Here is an 11534-nt window from a genome sequence, read left to right as displayed (position 1 = left end):
TCCCACTTAAGTGTTGGGAGATCATGCTAATTTGATGGGACAGGAGCTTATTTTTTGCCAAAATTGTATCCAGTGTTTCTACTTCCATGACTCCTCTCTTCTGAGTGGTCCCAGTGTTCATAGGGTTCCTCTCAAAAGTGCACATGTACTGGTTGTTGGCAACCATCTCAATCAGCTCATTCGCCTCCTCAGGCGTCTTCTTGCTAAATAGTCCAGTGACATCTTGGCCATCTCCGAGAGGCCGTCATAAAAGATCTCTAGCCTGCTCCAATTTGAAATCATGTCAGGAGGGCATCCCCTGATTAACTGCTTGAATTTCTCCCATGCTTCATAGAGGGATTCTCCTTCTTTCTGTCTGAAGGTTTGGACTTTCACTCTAAGCTTACTCAGCTTCTGGGGAGGAATGAACTTGGCCAAAAATCCAGTGACCACCTTGTCTCATGTGTCCAGGCTCTCCTTGGACTGAGAATCCAGCCAAAACTTTGCTCTATCCCTTATAGCAAAAGGAAAGAGCATGAGCTTGTAAACCTCGGGGTTCACTCCATTAGTCTTGACCATGTCACAGATTTGAAGGAAGTCAGATATGAATTTGTTGGGGTCCTCCTATGAGAGTCCATAAAACTGACAGTTCTGTTGAAACAAAGTGACCAGTTGAGGCTTGAGCTCAAAATTATTGGCACCTATAGCAGGTACAGATATACTTTTCCCATAGAAGTAAGCAATGGGTGCAGTGTATAAGCCAAGCACCTTCCTTGCGTGCGCTTCAACATTCAGTTTAGCTGCCATAGTGGTCTCTTCAGCTTCCTTCTCAAAGGTTTCCGTGAGATTCTCTCCGGCTCTATAAGCTTTAGTTTGTTGCAAACACCGTCTTAAGGTCCTCTCAGGCTTAGGATCAAATTCAAGAAGGGATTCTTTATCCCTGTTCCTGCTCATAAACAATAAGAAACAAAAAAAGGTGGGAATCTCTTTGTCAGAGGATAGAGAACTCCTAGTGAGGTATCCAAAAAAGAAATAAAGTAAAATAAAGTAAGCAATTAACTAAAAAGAAAATTCAAAAATAAAAATGCAAGATCTAATTTAAAAACATTTTCGAAAATTAAAATAAAAGGATTTAAAATTTTCTAAATTCAAAGAAAAAAAGATATACTAAAGGACACCAAACTTAAAATTTGAAATTAAAGGAAAATAGACAATACTAATTTCAAAAATTTAAGGGAAACACACTAACAGACACCAAACATAGAATTTGAAATTAAATAAAAATAAAATAACTAGAACAAAAAAATTAGAAAATAAAGGGAAAGATAAATAAGATAAAAACCAAAAATTAAGAAAAATAAACAAACTAGGAATCGAAAGTTAAAAAGAAAAATAATTAAACAAAAACTAGTAAAAATACCTAATCTAAGCAACAAGACAACCGGTAGTTGTCAATCACGAACAATTCCCAGCAACAGCACCAAAAACTTGGTGCGCGAAATTAGAACTCGCACAACTTTACCGGCAAGTAATACCTCAAGTGAGTGGGAGTCAATCCCACGAGGATTGTCGAACTGAGTAAGCAATGGTTATCCTGTTGGACTTAGTCAAGCAAACAGTAAAAGATGGTTGTTGGTGTAAAACGCATGAGTAGTGGAAAACAAGAAAATAAAGCAAATACATAGGGTTGGTGTAAAACAATGATGAGAAAACAGTTAAGGCCTCGGAGATGTTTACTTTTCCGGATTAAAACGTCTTACCAAATATTTTAACAATGAATGATTCATTCTTTGGCAAACCATAAGTGATTACACCCTAATCTCTTAGCGATTTAATCTCCTTTAATTCTCACCAAAAGCCACTCTCATGGTCATTCATTTCAGTTCAGAGGGTGAAGTTCGTAAAACTAGTTTAGTGCCACAAAAACTTCAATTACCCAAAGCTAACAAGATTTTATGTCACATATCCCAATTAGTTCATGTAATTAGCAGTTTAGGAGGAGTGTTTTCAAGCTGTAGCTCAAGCGAGATAGCTCTCTTAAGAATCACAAGAGCTTATGTAGATAAGGGTCATACTCTCGTTCCACCCAAATTTATAAGATTAAGAATGAAAATAACACCTTAGAAATGAATCAAACATTAATTAAAATAGAAGAATAATAATCTTAATCCATAGAAATAAACAGAGCTCCTAACCTTAACTAGGAGGTTTAGTTGCTCATGACTTACCAAGAAAACAGAATTCTGAAAAAATACGGAAGAAAGATCCTCCTAAACCTAATTGATCTCCTCCTTTGAATACTAACCTAATAATAAATCTTAACCTAAAAGATAATATTTTAAAATAAAAGATTACAAAGATAAAATAAAATAAAACTAATAAGTGCTAAATCCACTTTGGAGGCCCAATTGTTGTGACTCGGACTGCAGGCTGGGCATTGAATGCCAGAGAGGGAAGCGCACCTCTAACTTTATGCCCCATGCTGGCGTTAAACGCCAGCTGGGCGTTCAGCGCCCAGAGGGGAGCTGGCAGCATTTTCCTTTCTTGCTCCAGGCTTCTCCAAACTGCTCTAAATTTCACCTAAAACCATAAAAACACAAGAAAACTCAAATTAGCATCCAAAGGTTATTTTTGCACTAAAATCAAGTAAAAGTAATTAAAATATAACTAAAAAAAGGGTATAAGATGCTCACGCATCAGTTTTCACATTTAGGCATAATTTTAGAGAGAAATTACAAAAGTATGCTATTTAAGTGAAATGCGGGTTTATGTGATAAAATCCACTCAATTCAAGTCAAAATTTACCATCAAATATGGATTCATCAACCATCCACATCTCCCCCCAACACTTGAATATGCTTTCTTTGGTCCTAGTGAATCAGAGAGTTGTATGGGATTACTTTTTAGTGGGTACCCTTTTTTTCTCACGTCCTCTGAAGTCATTTCTCTTAACCAACTGGAAGAAAAGGAAGAAAAAACAAGAACTAACTGTCAAGCTAGTGACGCTAAAGAAGTACTTGTTGGGAGGTAATCCAACTTTAGATAATTTCTTTTCACTTTTCTTTTCGCTTTGCATCATGTTGCATATGTATTTCATGGATTAAGTTTGGTGTTGCTACACCAATGATGCTTGCATTTCACTGGATACTTGGCCCAGCCTCTCATTGATTGTGTCACACCAAGTTTGGTGTTCTCACACCAAGTTTGGTATTGCCACACTTTACTTATGCAAGGTCCACTCCTTCCATGCCAATACATTAGCAACATAGTTATTTTGCTTTATTTTGTATTTTCTCTCATTTCGTTTTTTATTATGTTTTTTTATTTGAATGACATTCCGCCTTACTTCCTTATTTCCACTAGACAATCATGATTATTCCTATTTCCATCAGCACTATTTTTCTTTGTTGCTTGAGGACAAGCAATCATTCTAAATTTGGTGTTGGAGGATATACTCTACATAGCCTAAAAGGATGATGAAGGGGAAGATGATGAAGATGATGGCAATGAGAACTAAGGTTGTTGAATTCTAATTGCTTCCTTCCTTTTTAATTATATGCATATGTTATCCTGTTCTATCCTATATAATGCATTTATGAGTCCTGTTAGTCAAGGGCATATCATTACTTATCCATCACAACCCACAATTATAATTGTGCTTGCTCCTAAATGTGGGCAAGGATCATGTGCTAAGAAAGAAAAAGGGTGTGAACATAGAGAGCATGACAATGTAAGTTTAGAAGGCTTAACTAATGAAGAATGTTCAACACAAGTTGAGCTAAATTGTGTGGGGCGTTAGTCTAGAGGACTATTATGGGGTCTTGACACTTGACAAAGTCTTGAAAAAGCAATATGTAATGCATAACAATTAATAAAAAGTGGTTGAAAGAGAAGCCAAAGTCTCTGAGTACCATTGACAAAGGATTCAAGTCAAGTGCTTGTGGTGCTTATGTATCAAGCAAAAGCTTGAACACAAATCATTTAGAGTCACGGCTAGGCTCAAGGTACAAAGCACCCTCCCCCCTCCAAAAGAAGAGAAAGCCAAAGGCGCTGAAAACCAATGACGGGGAATGTTAAAAGGACATTGTAAGCTCAAAGAGCTCCCCAATCAAGTTCTTTTGGTATTTCTATGTCGAGCAAAGCTTGAGACAAAATATTCAGGGTCACGGCTAGGCTCAAGGGTGCAAAGCACCCAATGAAAATAAACTATGAAAGGAAAGTAAATAAGCTTGCTTAAAGGTGATGATTCAAGGAAGGATTCTATAATCTAATATGGACAGAGGCCTTGAAAGATTATAACGAATTGTGTTGAATTGTCCATAAGTGAAACAGCTAACCAAACTCATTTGAATTGCAACCATTCACCCTTGTATTTTAAGGTTGGAAAGTTTGATGACTAAACCAGGATTCTTTGCTTACTTGAGGATAGACAAGATCTTAAGTTTGGTGTTGTGATGCATAAGCATCTTAAGTTGTTTTTAGTTATTATTACTTTGAATAAAGTTAGTAATTTTCTTATTTTATTAAGATTATTATGCTTTTAATCTATATTTCTGGGAGTTACTTTGAGCTTTGATTTATGTAGGAAAGTGTTGAAAACTTAAAGAAAACAACAAAAAGGAACCAATAATTGAAGACAAGTGCAAAGAGAATTCGTAGATGTTGTCACCCCTGATCTCTTCACACTCCAATAAGCATAACTTGTGCTATAGAGTTCCGAATGATACGATTTCAGCGGTATTAGAAAGCCAACTTCTAGATATTTCTAATGATATATAATAGTCCAAAAATTCTCTCTGGCTTCACGGTACTAAACGCCAAACCGCGTCCCACTCACCATTCCATGTGGGAGGAGCGACATTGAACCCCAGAAACTGGTGCTAAACACCAAATCCTGCAACAAGTAGTGCGCGAATTGCATCAATTGTGGCATTTAGCACCACCAATGCCAGCAACGGCCAAAGCTCATGATTACACTTATGTTAAGCGCCGTTTCTGAATCCTTTTGGGGGACCTTCTCTTCTCCCCTTCGTTCCTTTTTCTCTTTACACATAAAATTAGAATTTTTATTTTCTGCATCATGAGCAACTAAACCTCCATTGTTAAGGTTACGAGCTCTAATTATTTTGATGGATTGATACTATTGTTCTTTTATTTTGATTAATGCATTGATTATTATTCAAGAATTGAGTCTTGTTCTTCATCTTAAGGATGATAGTATATTGAAAAATAACTTTAATCTGAATTGAACTCCTCTGAATCTTGGAAAAAATAAAATAATTGGAATTAAGCTTGAGACTCTTTCTCATAATTCTTCAATTGTTTGAAACTAATTTGATAAGTGACATAAAATCAATTAGGATTGGTTCTTGAGAATTGTGTGGCCTTTAAACCGGAAATTATATTTAATATCTTAGCACAATTAATTGTTCAGGGAATTAATGGTTGATTATATTAGGAGAAATTGAATTGCCAAGGGATTGAAGTTCAATTACTTAGGTTTTCTATTAATTATATCTCTGCATGATCAAAGAAGATGATAATAATTTTTAATTCAGAAATTTAAATATTTTTGACACCTTAACTTTTCTCTCATATTATCTCTTTACACATTTACTGTTTACTTTATTCAATTCACTGGTTTATGCTATTTGCTTTCGAAAACCCTTGATTTTGATTGTTTGACTAGAATAATCAGTTGACCATTGCTTGCTTAATCCGTTAATCCTCGTGGGGAAGATAACCCACTCATGTGGTATTACTTGATACGATTCGGTGTACTTGCTGGTAGTTTGTGGTTTTGACAATCCGCATTAGAAAACCATAAATAAGAATGAAGAATAAAGAATAAATAATCTTATTATCCAAATCCAAATCCCACAGTACAACATTTTATGTAGGTTATAATAGTTCGAATAAAGAATGAATAATCTTATTATCCATTAGAATCTTACTGATGTTAAGTTAAACATAGAGAAGATCTGACGCATATGATTACAAAGAGCCAGCATCATAAGATGACTAAAGATGTTGGTATGTTGGAAGTGATAAATAAATTAATAATAGGATAGTACCTATGTCACAAATACAAATTCTGTGGACGTTATCAGCGAGAAAGGGTTCGTCCATAGGGAGAGGAATGTGTCCATCACAATAGCTCAAACTCCTCTTCTCAAGCATCCTAAAATAAAAAAAGTTGCAAATGTCATGAATGAATATGCGAATAAAAAATAAGGTTCATGCCTCAATACAAAATAATTGCTATTACTTTATATGAGCATCAATTAGAACACTACATAATTATTTAAAAAAATAAAAGAAAAAATACACAAGGAAGGAGAAAAGGTAGAAAAGAATCAGATACTAGCTTTAACAAAAGGCAATATTAATGCAATCAACTTATCAATACCTCCACTATTTGGGATAGGCAAAGATCAGTACATTTCAATATCACTAGTTTAATACTTTCCAGTTCCTCATTTGTTGCTCACAGCATTCAGAGAAGCAGTTGAGAACAGAGAAGGAGTCAAGGCAGCTGGGGCTGCGACGGCTGTAGGACAGAGGAGGAGAATGGAGAGGAATTGAGTCTGAGCAATACAATCATAATTTATCAATTTATCTAATAAGCAAGAATCACTAACAATCATCTAAATTCATAATCATCAATTTATCTAGTAAGCATCAATTTATCTAAACCAATTAGCATCAATGTATCTAAAACTATATTAAAACTGGAAATACTAATGAAGGCAGATAAACAAACCTAATAAAGTAAAGGCAGAAGCTTCAGAGTTCAGAGCTTCATCACAGCCACATGCATAGGATGACAAGACACGTGAAGGCAGCAGAGACCGACAACCAAGAACATGACGTTGAGAGAAGGAAACAGAGCCGTGATGAGTGAAGGAGAGGGAGACGACGGCGCGACGACTTCGGAGAGGGAGACGGCGGTGCGACGACTTTAGAAAGGGAGATGGCAATGCAATGACTGATAGAGAGGAGACGGCGATGTGAGGGATGAGCAACGAGGGATGATTGGATGGAGGTGCTGCGACGGGTTGGAGGGATAGGATCGGACGGGTTTAGAGAGGGAGACAGTGGCGTTGTTAGGGTTGAATGAGTTGAGTGAAAAGATGAGAAGAGCGAGAGGAAAGAGAGTGATGACAAAGGGTAATTAGGGTTTCTGAACACACACACACACACACACACACACACACACACACACACATATATATATATATATATATATATATATATATATATATGGTAGGAAATGGGTATACTTTTAAAAAGTGACGAAAAAAAGTCACGCTTTAAAAGCGTGCCAAATGATATCTTTAGGCCACGCTTTTGAAGTGTGGCAATAAAAAGCTTGGTGATAGGATTTTAAAAATGTAATTGTAATGTAACTCTATTAGCACGCTTAAAAAGCGTTCCTATTGCTCTCTATGGCCAAGCTTTTGAAGCGTGGCAAAAGAAAACGTGACCAAATCTCTAAGCAATCGTCACCCTCATAAAAGCGTGGCCATTGACCCCTTTTCGGCATGCTTTTGAACTGTGGCAAGAAAAAGTGTGGCCAAATCTCTAATCAATCGCCACCCTTATAAAAGTGTGGCCATTGACTCCTTTTGGCCACACTTTTAAAGCGTGGCAAGAGAAAAGCAAGGCGACAGACCTTTTTTTCTTGTAGTGTACGGTTTTTTTTTCTTTGCTTAAATAAATTAAAGTTGACAAACTTGCTAATGATTCACATGTTTTAACAAATAATTAGAAGCACAATGTTATTATGGAATAAACAATCAATATTATTAACCCCAAAAGGATGGAGTCATGGAGAAAATATTTGTTATTGCGTTAGTAAGCAGGGTTTGATCTTGCAAGAGATAGTGGATTGTAGAAGGAACCCCATCACTTGTAATCTAGCAAGCTCATAAGTCCAATAGTTGACCTTTTTGAAGCTTGGGGACTTATTTGTACTCAAACTTCTTACCAATAGGTAGGGGTGGAAACAGGCCAGGCCAGGCCAGGCTTTGCTCTTAACAGGCCTGGCCTGTCATACAGTTGATTGGACTGAGTCTGGTCTGCAGCCTGTTATAGGCTCTTTATAAATTATGAGGCCTGGCCTATTATTCAGCCTGGCCTTGCCTGAAGCCTGTTAAAAGGCCTGATAATTTTTTTTACAAAAATAAAAATATTATTTAAAAAAATTATTTTTTAATAAAAATAGTTATATGTAATGTGTCATATATTTAATATTTATAAAAAATTTTAAACTTTTAACGTATTTAAAATATACAAAAATATTTATAATAAAATATAATAAATTTAAAATATCTCATAATTTTATTAATAATAAAAAATTATTTATATATTTAATTATATTTTAACAGGCCCAGGCAGGCCTGACAGGCCTATAAGGCTAATTAGTAAGCCTGGGCCTGGCCTATTAATGTATTAAGGCTTTTAAAAGAGCCTAGGCCTGTATCTATTTTATAACAGGCCAGGCCAGGCCAGGCCAAACACAGGCCAGGCTGCAGGCCCCTGGCAGGCCGCCTGGCCTTTTTCCACCCCTACCAATAGGTCATTTCAACAATGTAATAGAAACCTCACTTTTACAACACATGTCAGATAATTTCGTCTCATTACATGCTTAAATGGTTTGGGGGACCTCAATGTCTCGTGTTTCAAAGTGTAAGGGATGATTTTATATTTTTCAATATTGAGGGATGAATTTGTCGTCATCTTAAAAAGTTAGGGATGTATATGTATGGTGCACGAAATTGTGATCACACTTTTCACAACTCTGCACAACTAACCAGCAAGTGCACTGGGTCGTCCAAGTAATACCTTACGTAGTAAGGGTCGATCCCACGAAGATTGCCCGCTTGAAGCAAGCTATGGTCATCTTGTAAATCTCAGTCAGGCGGATTTAAATGGTTATGAGGTGTTGATAATTAAAAGATAAATAACACATAAAATAAGATAAAGATACTTATGTAATTCATTGGTGGAAATTTCAGATAAACATTTGGAGATGCTTTGTTGCATCTGAACCTCTGCTTTCCTATTGCCTTCATCCAATCATGTGTGCTCCCTTCCATGGCAAGCTGTATGATCCTCTCAGTGAAAATGGTCTGACTACGGTCTCTGTACAGCTAATCAACTGTCGTATTTCTCGTCTCGGATGAAAAATACCAGGTACAGCTACCGCAGGGCTAATCATCTGTCGGTTCTCACTTGTGTCGGAATAAGATCCATTGATCCTTTTGCACACTGTCACTATGCCCAACATTTGCGAAAAGCTCCTCACAGTCATCCCTTCCCAGATCCTACTCGGAATACCACAGACAAGGTTTAGACTTTCTGGATCTTAGGAATGCTGTCTATTGATTCTAGCCTATACCACCAAGATCCTAATCACAGGGTCGGATGCTCTGTTGTCAGGAGAGATGATGCAAATCCGTGGATTAGAGACCTAAGAGAGTATACTCCTGCTGGCGTCCAATGACTACGTTGAACATCATGTAGACCGCTTTGTGGTTGTCAGGCACGCGGATCTTGGCTAAGCGAGTACTAAAGATAGTGGGTGATTGTCACGGGTCACCCCTTCAGTCTGACTTAACTGAATTAAGTACAAGAGTATATCTTGGAGAAGAAGTAGGCGTGAATTGAAGGAAAAACAATAGTACTTGCATTAATTCATGAGGAACAGCAGAGTTCCTCACCTTAATCTATGAGGTGTAGAAACTCCACCGTTGAAAATACATAAGAGAAAAAAGTCTAGGCATGGCCGAATGGCCAGCTTCCCCAAAGATGATCATAAAGCTCAAGGGTTCCAAAGAAGACCCCTCATACAATAGTAAAAAGTGCTATATATACTAAACTAGTTACTAGGGTTTACAGAAAAATGAGTAACTAAGTGCAGATAGTACAGAAATCCATTTTCGGGGCCCACCTGGTGTGTGTTTGGGTTGAGCTATGAAGCTTTCATGTGCATAGTCCATTCTTGGAGTTAAATGCCAGCTTGGGTGCCAGTTTGTGCGTTTAACTCCAGCTTTGGTGCTAGTTTCGGCGTTTTACGCCAGAAAAGGGTCTTTGGTGTGCGTTTGGACGCAAGTTTGGGCCATCAAATCTCGGGCAAAGTATAGACTATTATAAATTGCTAGAAAGCCCAAGATGTCTACTTTCCAACGCAATTGAGAGCGCGCTAATTGGGCTTCTGTAGCTCCAGAAAATCCACTTCGAGTGCAGGAGAGTCAGAATTCAACAGCATTTGCAGTCCTTTCTCAGCCTCTGAATCAGATTTTTGCTCAGGTTCCTTAATTTCAGCCAAAAAATACCTGAAATCACAAAAAAGCACACAAATGCATAGTAAAGTTTAGAAATGTGATTTTTGCATAAAAACTAATAAAAATATACTAAAAAGTAACTAAAATATACTAAAACCTACCTAAAAACAATGCCAAAAAGTGTTTAAATTATCCGCTCATCAATGTCCTTTTCTCAAAATTATTTTATAGAATATATGAGTTTTGAAATTATAATTATATTAATTTTAAAATTGTTTTTTAAAAATTAACTATAATATATTTTTGTATATTTATAGTATTGTTTTACAAATTTTTAATATGTATTTTAAATTTTAAAATATATTATATGAATAACTAATTTAATTAGTCTTTTATTTATATAATCTAATAAAAGAAATATACCAATTTAGTGCAATATAACTATAACACTAATATCATTTAATCTAGACCTAAATAGTATTTAGAGTAGATATCCTTTTCGTCATCTATCCTCTTTATAAACAGACAAGCAGCCTCCTAATGTTTAGAAAATGATAAATCAACCCCTCTCTATCTCTTTCGTTAGACAATTAGGCTCTTCCATAACTTTCTCCGTTCATAGTTGATGGAAAAAGCTGACGTATAACATTAAGCTAGTGACGTGGCCTACACACATCTTATGTGGAGACATGCCTATTTGTTGGGACCATTAAGCCCCTGCCATTCAACTATTTTCCACCCTTTCCCCTTTCTTGAACCCGAACACAAGCAACAACCATGAGTGATTCAGAACAATCTTTAACATGTCACAATATAAGCTAAAGTACTATCAAATATGTAAAAAAATTACTTTTGAAACTTAAAAAAAGTAGATTGTCTACTTCAATTTGATTATTATTTTATTATACAGCTTTCACACTTCAAAATTAGTGAAATTTGGTAGAATGAAACTTCACTTCTTTTATTTAGTTATGTTGATATAGGATTTAGGTTAATGCTAAGTCATATACATGAGAACAAAATTACCATTTATTTTAAATATCTAAAGAGCAATGCCATGTAAAAATATCACAAAACTAGAGCAATACCAAAGCTAATAGAAAATGGGTCTAACCTCCCAATCAAGCATAGCATCTTGGTTGATCCCTTTTCTACCTTGCTTGTAGTACAAAGATGCAACATCATTGGACCCATTCAAGTGCATCCTTCTGGCACTTTGTAATCAAACAAAGGGAAACTCTTCAACGTCTTCCTCTTCCCACCATC

At 36.2% G+C, this 11534-nt stretch overlaps 1 long non-coding RNA gene and 1 other non-coding gene across 2 annotated transcripts; one reads left to right on the top strand and one right to left on the bottom strand.

Moving 5' to 3' along the window:
* Positions 1 to 275: 275 nt before the first annotated feature.
* Positions 276 to 384, top strand: LOC112704496 (small nucleolar RNA R71). The gene has a single exon (XR_003155120.1). It is a non-coding gene; the product is annotated as a small nucleolar RNA R71 (small nucleolar RNA).
* Positions 385 to 5820: 5436 nt separating this feature from the next.
* LOC112703258 (uncharacterized) lies at positions 5821 to 7207 on the bottom strand. The gene is made up of 3 exons (XR_003154525.3): positions 6743 to 7207; positions 6389 to 6566; positions 5821 to 6160 (listed from the first exon to the last, which is right to left on the bottom strand). It is a non-coding gene; the product is annotated as an uncharacterized lncRNA (long non-coding RNA).
* Between the last annotated feature and the right edge of the window lie 4327 nt (positions 7208 to 11534).

Source organism: Arachis hypogaea, chromosome 7 (genome assembly GCF_003086295.3).
Source record: "Arachis hypogaea cultivar Tifrunner chromosome 7, arahy.Tifrunner.gnm2.J5K5, whole genome shotgun sequence".
Classification (NCBI taxonomy): Eukaryota; Viridiplantae; Streptophyta; class Magnoliopsida; order Fabales; family Fabaceae; genus Arachis; species Arachis hypogaea.
The sequence above is the reverse complement of the archived record's forward strand: the minus strand, read 5'-3'. Positions and strand labels throughout refer to the sequence as shown.